The sequence below is a fragment of the Urocitellus parryii genome, assembly GCF_045843805.1.
Source record: "Urocitellus parryii isolate mUroPar1 chromosome 13 unlocalized genomic scaffold, mUroPar1.hap1 SUPER_13_unloc_11, whole genome shotgun sequence".
NCBI classification, from domain to species: domain Eukaryota; kingdom Metazoa; phylum Chordata; class Mammalia; order Rodentia; family Sciuridae; genus Urocitellus; species Urocitellus parryii.
The window spans coordinates 606097-615674 of record NW_027551763.1 but is presented as its reverse complement, the minus strand read 5'-3'; the positions used below and the strand labels follow the sequence as shown (position 1 = coordinate 615674).

The 9578-nt window shown below is 41.6% G+C and overlaps 1 pseudogene; it reads left to right on the top strand.

Annotated features, from left to right (window-relative positions):
* Positions 1–651: 651 nt before the first annotated feature.
* On the top strand, positions 652–2358 carry LOC144251346 (TOX high mobility group box family member 3 pseudogene; annotated as a pseudogene).
* Positions 2359–9578: the final 7220 nt, after the last annotated feature.

Sequence of the window (9578 nt, the reverse complement as noted above, 5' to 3'; positions counted from 1 at the left end):
CTGAGTTCAAAAGTAATCCCATCATGTCAGAATAATTCAACAATTAAGGAAAAGCACAATTAGCTTATAAATAAAAAATGAATACTGAACAAAATGATATGAAAAATAGTGCACAGTTGCTGACATGAGAATGCACTACCTATCATCTCATAAGAAAAAAATATATTTTAAAAAATAATACAGGGGGGAGGGGCCGGGCCCCTTGTCTCCGCGGCTCCTCTCCTCAGTCCGCCCCGGGAGGAGGAGGAGGAGCGGGGCCAGCCGCCGCTGCCGCCGCCGCTGCCGCAGCCGCTGTCCCAGCCTTGCCCAGCGCACCTGAACTCGCTGCGCCGCCCTGGGCCCCCGCGCTGTGCCCCGCGACCTGGGTGCCTGGCCTGCGCGCAGGCTATCTCGGTGCCCCAGTGGGGCGCGTCCCCCGGGCCGCCTCCGGCTCTCCCGCGGCTCGCGTGGCCACTCCTTTGTGTGCGGCGATTGCGGCTCCCGGGCTCCTTGGGCTCCGGTCGCGACGCCCCTCCAGCCCGGAGTCCCGCGCGCCAACCCCGGGCGCCCCCAGTCGGGCGCCCCCGACGGTGGATCTAGCGGTTGCGAGGAGGCGGGTACCGGCCCCGGCGAGCCCCAGTCCCGGCCCTCGGCCCCGGGCCAGGCTCCGGCATGGATGTGAGGTTCTACCCCGCGGCGGCCGGGTACCCCACCGGCCTGGACTTCGCGCAGTGCCTGGGGTACTACGGCTACAGCAAGCTTGGAAATAATAATAACTACATGAGCATGGCAGAAGCCAACAACACATTCTTTGCTGCCAGCGAGCAGACATTCCATACGCCAAGCCTGGGGCACGAGGAGTTTGAAATCCCACCCATCACGCCTCCTCCAGAGTCTGACCCCGCCCTGGGCATGCCTGATGTACTGCTACCCTTTCAAGCTCTCAGTGATCCACTGCCTTCCCAGGGAAGCGAATTCACACCCCAGTTTCCTCCTCAAAGCCTGGATCTTCCTTCTATTTCATCTCAAGAAATCTTGTGGAACAAGATGGTGTGCTTCATAGCAGTGGGTTACATATGGATCAGAGCCACACACAAGTCTTTCAGTACCGCCAGGACCCCTCCCTGATCATGAGGTCCATCGTCCACATGACAGATGCTGCGCAATCGGGGATCATGCCTCCTGCCCAGCTCACCACCATCAACCAGTCCCAGCTCAGTGCCCAGCTGGGCTTGAATTTGGGAGGAGCCAGCATGCCCCATACCTCTCCTTCACCTCCAGCAAGCAAATCGGCCACGCCCCCGCCTTCCAGCTCCATCAATGAGGAGGATGCGGAGGAGGCCAGCAGAGCCATTGGAGAGAAAAGAGTCGCTCCAGATTCTGGCAAGAAGCCCAAGACTCCAAAGAAAAAGAAAAAGAAAGATTCCAATGAGCCGCAGAAGCCAGTACCAGCATATGCCCTGTTTTTCAGAGACACACAGGCTGCAATTAAAGGTCAAAACCCCAATGCAACCTTTGGAGAGGTCTCAAAAATCGTCGCGTCTATGTGGGACAGTCTTGGAGAAAAGCAGAAGCAGGTATATAAAAGGAAAACAGAAGCTGCCAAAAAAGGAATACCTGAAGGCCCTGGCTGCATACAGGGCCAGCCTGGTTTCTAAGGCTGCCGCTGAGTCAGCAGAAGCCCAGACCATTCCTTCTGTTCTGTAGACCCTGGCGTCGACCAATCTGACTTCCTCCCTCCTCAACACTCCGCTGGCTCAACATGGAACGGTACCAGCCTCACCTCAGACTCTCTCACAGTCGTTCCCTAGGTCAATCGCTCCCAAACCCTTAACCATGAGACTCCCCATGAACCAGATTGTCACATCGGTCACCATCGCGGCCAACATGCCCTCGAACATTGGGGCTCCGCTGATAAGCTCCATGGGGATCACCATGGTTGGCTCAGCCACCTCCACCCAAGTGAGCCCTTCGGTGCAAACCCAACAGCATCAGATGCAATTGCAGCAGCAGCAACAGATGCAACAGATGCAGCAGCAGCAACTCCAGCAGCACCAAATGCATCAGCAGATCCAGCAGCAGATGCAGCAGCAGCATTTTCAGCACCACATGCAGCAGCAACTGCAGCAGCAGCATCTCCAGCAGCAAATCAACCAACAGCAGCTGCAACAGCAGCTGCAGCAGCACATCCAGCTGCAGCAGCTGCAACACATGCAGCACCAGTCTCAGCCTTCTCCCAGGCAGCACTCTCCTGTCACCTCTCAGATTACATCCCCCATCCCTGCCATCGGGAGCCCTCAGCCAGCCTCTCAGCAGCACCAGTCGCAAATCCAGTCTCAGACACAGACTCAAGTATTGTCACAGGTCAGTATTTTCTGAAGATGCACGCGGCAGGTGGATTTGCGTGCCTACAATATGTGAATCAAACCGTTTAATGAATCCTGGGACATTACTGATGACTATAAACTGGCCTCTCCGAGTCATGGAAAATGGCCTTATTTCTCCAGAAGTGAGTTAACCACACTTCCAGGCTGTTTGAACTTCCGAAGCCCTAAAAATAAAATAAAATAAAAATAAAAGCACAGTTGTAACTACCTGAAATATGAAGATCCAGTTTCATACAAACATTTGTATGATGTAAATTGTTGATGGCATTTTTTTGTTGAAAAAAAATAATAATGTAAATCACAGACTTTTGCCGAAGCTCTTATTTTTTTTCCTAAATCTCTCCAGAAAAAAAAAATGCAAGTGATTAAATTCAATTATTGACTCATTTCCACTTTTTATCCAGGACTTCTCCAAATCAAGCCACAGTATATGTTGTAACAATATCTATGACCACTGTTAGCCCATCCTGTTCATTGCAATTAGAAGAAAAGAAATGTGAATACTATATTCCGTGTTTTGAGTGACAAGTTTCGAAAAATAAAAACACTGTATTTTTAAAAGGGAAATGCACTTAAATGAAAACAGTTATTACAAAAGTTAAGATTTAAAAAGAAAAAAAGCAAGAGTTTTTATTATGATGTAATACCGGTAGAATATTTAAAAGGCACTAGTGAATAATCAATGTAAATATTTTCTTTCAAAGTTGTAAGTTTTCATATCATGTGTTGTAAAGTTTTCCTAAATGAGGCTTTTACATAAACACTGGTGACATAAACCATTCATTGCTACGTTGCTTATTGTGTTTTTATGCTGTTTTATACTTTTTTATGAGTTAACGATAGCAGTGATTAAGTTGTTTGTATTTTGCTTCAACTGAAACAAAATGCTTTTATCTTGCTATAGAATAAACACATTTCAGTAAAAACTGTGGACTGTATTTTGATGCAACAACAAGGAAACTGTTCACTTTTCAAATAAAATGCTATGTCAAATTTCACTTTGGTTTCCTTGAATACATATAAGATGGGGAAATAGGGCACGTGCTCCATTATTTTCCACCCCAGCTTCGTCGTTTCATTTTCATTTGGAAATGTGATATTCGTGGCTAAGAATTCTGATTAATCAGGCTAAAACCAGAGTCCTTAAAAAGTACTGGAAATACCTTTATAATATTCTTTTTGTTAAGATGCAGGTACAAGGTAAATAGAGAAAAGCAATCATCTTCTCTTTGGGGGCCACAACTATCTGGCATGGTGTGGTTATTGCTATTAAAATGGATGGTGAATGCTAATTTTAAAGCCAAAATAATTATTTCAGTGCCCATTTCTTCCCCCTCTTTTTTGCTCTATGGTGGCTTCTCTTTGAGAGCCATGTGACCACTATCCCCAGTTGTCTTACATGATTAATTACAGCATCTGTCCTATCAGAAGCTATAATGAAGAGGTCTTGATAAAAATTGCAAATTACCAGTGTCAACAGTCTTAAACTGCTTATGATAAAATGAAAATTAAAAACAGCAAGTGTCAACCCTGACCAGAATCCTAATCTGGAAAAATGAGGGTGTGTGTGTGTGGTGCTATCCAGAGATACTGTGTGCAAGACATTCAAAAATAATAGAATATGGATTCCTCAAAGTTGTTGTATTTCAAAGAATATTTACTGTATGTTGTGGGTTATGAATAATGAACTCAGTTTTCAATATTTCATAATCCTTGTGTACTCTGTATTATCTACAAATATTGAACAGCAAGAGATTCTAATTATAAATTTATAGATTTCTTGCCGTGGAAAAATTTATGTCTAAATTGAAGCTTTTCATAAGATGTATTAGTTGACAGGTATCCGTGTTCAAACAGTCTTAGTAAGATGCCTAATCACATCTACAAGGGGGCATTCTATTCCACAAAGAAATACATCAGACCCATCAGAAGCAGAGCTGATGGTAAAAGATTTTCCGTGAATTGAAACTAACATTACATAACAATAAGAACCATTTTATATTCTGTTGTGAAACCTTTAGACAAATGTCTTCAAAATTAATTGCTAAACTACATGTGACAGTAATTGTGTATTAGTTCTATAATTGTCATTTTGAAAACCCATGAAGTATTTCTTGGAAAAAAAATAATAATACAGTATTCTGGTTCATTTCTCTTTGAGCATTTTGGTCACAGCATTTGTTTTGCTCCAATATTTTCTTGAGTATTCTGCATTATTTGTTTACTTCCATTCCATTCAAGTCTTGATTAATACATTAGGAAGACATTGAGTAGTTGACATCATGACCTTGAGTCTGGAGCAAATGATAAAAGAAGAAGGGAGATTCATTTTACAGTTTATGGCTTTCCTTTTGTTCAGTATTCTGTCCCCTGTGAATCAAAGGATGATAGATCATGTAGTCTATTTATGAAGCTGAAAGTTTTTTTCAAATAAGCAGTTTAACAAGAAGCCAGATAAAGAAATTACATAGAGCCAACAGCCTCTCAGGAAAAAAAAATAGAAGTGGAATTGGATGCCCATGTTTTTTTTTTTTTTAATTTCAAACACACACACACAAACAAACAAACAAACAATTTACTACATTAAATGATCAGTAGTAAGATGTTGACAAAAATGAGAAGTTCAGTCTTAGAAATGTCAAGTTTGTGATACCAACAGATTATCCAAGTAAAAATGACTGCTGGAAGTAACTTCAAATCACCTGCTATTCAATATTGACAAGGAGTTTGGCATTATACATACAAAAATAATAAGATATACACACACACACACACACACACACACACAGGGCTGGAGAACAGAAGCCATCCAGTCATGGAGACCAGAGAATAACTGTGCGTGTCAGGGAAATCAGATGCATCAGGTATGTCAGTAGAGAAACAATGGAAAGTGATATAAATCCAGAATCCAAGAGAAGAAATGCTCCAAGAAAGAGGGGAAATTATTTACAATTGTTAAAAAATGTTATGGGGGTCAAATAATGCAAATTCAGAACTGGCTTTGTGGTTTTACCTTTTTGACATTAATAAAAAATTTGGTGAAGTCATGCAGATTATAATATAACTTCATCAGGTTGAACTGATAAAAGTAGATGAACGACTATAGATTTTAGGTGTAGACAATATTTTTAAGGAGTTTTCCAATTAAATGGACAAAGGAATAAATTGGTTGAACAACAACAACAAAAACAAAAACAACAGAAAAAGCTTCACAGAGAAATGTTATTCTAGTAGGGATCATCCCATTTCCATTAGCAAAGGGCGATATTGACTCAGGAGAGAAGAAGATGATGCAAAAATGATGTTCCTAAGTAGAATCTAGTTCACAGTGGAGGTTATGCCCCCCCTAGGGAGCTTAGGCAACTGATCAAAATAATAGGATGGAAAGAATAGTATATCAATCATGTTCTAAAATCTAGAATATGTAAATTTTATGGATTGGACACATAATAGCATCTAGCCTGGTCACTGTAAGCAACCGTGTTGATGATTATGAAATTATTGATGGGTAATAAGTTTTTATAGATCAAAATATCAGTTATTTTTTTTCCTTGTGAGTGCATATGATGGTTATTGTGTTTCCCTGTGAGGAGCACTTGTGACTATAAGGATGACAAATGCTAGGATTCTGTCCATCATCACACAAATATTCTTAAATCCTTGTCCTAAAAATGATGGGTAGCAAATTAGCCGAGGCCATACATGCAGCTACAGAGCCATTCAACCCTTCATAAGTGAGTGAAGCTTATCTTCCCCAGGTGAGCAAGGCATTGATCAGCGCACTTTAAAAATGAAAGGCATTATTAAAAATTATCTTGAGAAAAATCAGCATCAGTAAAACAAAAGTTTTATAATATGTTTAAAATGAATGATTAAGTTAAAACATTGCAGTATAAACACCATTTAAAGGGATAAAAATATCAAGGTACCCTCACAATGAGGTTCATGAGTATGCTATTGGGACATGTGGCAAAATGGAGAGAGCACTGCTGTGTCCACCCACTTTAGTGCAAGGTGTAAACTTAACGTAAGACATGCCTGTGACCTCAAAGGCTATTTCTCTTTTCAACATCCCCATAATACTCAGCATGGCCCTTCACCCTTTCCTGCTCTTCTCCAACATCAGCCCTGAGAGTTGATGGAAGCCAGGATGCTCCTTTCTCTACTGAATCCTTAATCACCACATTGTGTTGGGTAATTGTATGCATCATCTTATGCTTCTTGGTGAGAGTAGCATTTGAGTATGTGAACTCTGAGTAAGTTGATTGTACTCCCTAATGGGGGTGAGTCTCATTCAATCAGATAAAGGCCTAGAGGAAAGCACGTGGCTTCCCTGAGCAAGAATTATCCATCAGGCTGCCTGTTGGTATGACCTGTACTGTGAGTTCTCCTGGGACTGGAGCCTGAACTCCTACACTGCAGACCTGGACTTGCCAATCTCCTATTGTTATGAACCAATGCTTTATAATGAATCATTTCCTATTCCTAAATGTATCCTGTGGATTTTGCACCTCTAGAGAATCTTAACTGATGCACATAGGCAGTGTGTAGACTTTTACATGGTAAGATAGAGGGTCTTCTATCAATTCTTCCTGGACTGGCATTGAAGAACCAAGTCTGGATTCTACCACAGGTTTCTCAGAGGGTAGTACAACCACATTTCCTGCCCCTTCCATGAACACAAATCTAAAGGGACTCCCCTGGGATTTATTTGCCTTCTCTGCTATCCTCAACCTCTGAAGGGTCAGCCAATCCCAAGAGCTCGGGAGGCATGGTGGTAAAAATGAAGGCCTAGTATAGTGTCTGTCTGCTGCCATGTCCCATTTTCAGAAGACTGAGGACTAGTCAGTGTGTGCTGCCAATTACTCCCCTACTGCCTTCAGGACTAGTATGAGTACTAGAAAGGAAATATTCTTGCTCCACTGCTCACTATGTCTGTATATGGCTGGCCCTGGTGCTACAGCAGGCTAACATGTGCAATCAACAGCCTCTATCTCCATCATTTCTTTTATGAGGAGGCTGAGGAGCAAGCCATATCATGGGTGGCTGTAGGCAGCTGCAGCCAAGCCATGGTACATCTGTTTGAGCCTTCTCAGCTCACCTGATAGCTGTACACTTTTCTATGTGTTTATTAAGAAGTTGAAGGGAGGGTATCTTAGTGGTCCTGAACTACAAGAAAGACCCCAGCACTAGTTCTAGGCCATCAGCAACCAGGTGAGTAGTTGTGCCCATTCCTGCAGGTCTTGTAGCTGAATAAGATCATTTGTGAGTTCTCTAGAAGAGCCATTTCCTAAGCATTCAATGACATGGGTCAGCCCTCCTCAGGCTACCCCCACAGATCCAGATTATCATGTGCTGTGAAATACTCTGATGTGGCCAGAAGATCAGCAGATGTAAAGTACCAAAACTCTTGATACACACGGTTAGCACTAGGTTCTCTGGGTTATGGACACAACTGTATTAAGACAAGGAATGACAAGGGAGCCTGGAAGGGCAGCATCACAGCAGAGACAGATTCTGCTTGGGCTTTCTAATTTCTGGAGGCACCAAGATTGTGTGTTTGTGTGTGTGTGTGTGTGTGTGTGTGTGTGTGACACTGCACATAACATATACCCATGCACATGTCTTTGGAGTATGAACAAGAGGGGGAGTGGGTGAACAGTCAGCTTCAAGGTGCATCTATTCAGCTCTTAATTTCTCCAAGGCTCCAATACCATTTGTTTTATAATGGACTTTAGAGTCTCATCTCAGCCAAGTTACTCAATGAATCAAGGCCCTTTCAACATAAAATGGGCATTTTAATGCTTCACTTCTGTCACTCCTTAAGCTAGGAAAACTTCTTCTCCTTGATATCTCAGGGAATCTCTTTTAGTATATGGTTTCCCTTGGCATTCTTAGAACACCTATAAACATTCATAATTTAAACTAAAGTTTCTACCTATGTGTTTGCTTTCCCTGGTAGATGCCGAACATAGCTGTTATGTCTTTTGTGTCTTTATATCTCCAAGTCTTAGCTCAGTGCTCAGAATTTATTTATTTATTTATTTATTTATTATTTATTTTTTAAAAAATATTTTTGAGTTATAGGTGGACAAAATATTTTTATTTAATTTTCATGTGGTGCTGATGATCGAACCCAGTGCCTCATCTAACCCAGTGTTCTAGGCGAGCACTCCACCACTGACCCACAATCCCAGCACCTCAGTGCTCAGAATTTAAATGTCCAAAAAATGCCTGAAAAATTGTACATGTGCATCTCTGTGTATGAAGTCGTATACAATGGAGAAAAATGCTAAATTCTAAGCAACTTAAATAAGAATTATGTCAAGATGATAACTGCCTTTGTTTATAAAATACTTTGTGATGTTGAGAATGGGGAACAACAAAGAAATAGGAAAAAAATATGGCTAATGATTTCCACTAAAGAAATTTTCAGAAAATTCCTGAAGTATTCAGCCAAGAATACCATCCACTCAAAACTGTGTATTGGTGATTTAATTTTATTTTGTTTGTTCTACTATGAATTTGTGGAAGCCAAAGTAGCTGAACTATGTATGTGGATATATGCTAGAGCACAAGATGATTTTTTACACTGAACTAGTACATGAGCAGAAGATGCAAGAAAACAGGTGAATGAGAAACACTGTGAACTTCCCCTAAAGCCTGTAGTAGGCATTTCTTGAGCTAATTTCACTCCTCTCCTGTCCAGAAAAATTGTTAAATAACAAGTCTCTAAAGAGACCTTTGCATTTTTCCCCCACAGCCCTAGAGATTGATTTCAGTATCTATTGTATGCCTGTCAATACTTCACTACTAGATTACATCTCCAAGCTATTTATTTATTTATATTTATTTTGAAGCAGGTTTTGGGGAAGCTGTACAGCTGTCTTTGAACAAGTGATTCTGTTGCCCTGGCCTCCTGAGTAGCTGGGATGACAGGAATACTTCATTGACTAAGTTCTCTTAAAGAGGCAATTATGCCTGTTTTGGTCAATGCAATATTCTCACAGTGACCCTATTTGTTTCTGACTTTGCTGCCTCCTTGATACAGACCAGCAAAGAAAACATGAAAGGTACATGGAGATACAGTTACATGATTGAAAGTAACTGGGTTCTTATGTCATATTTTGAAATGTATCCTCTCATTTTATGAATACCTATTTTAGAAATATATATTTAGAAATATATTTTTATTCCACCGGAGTCATTGTA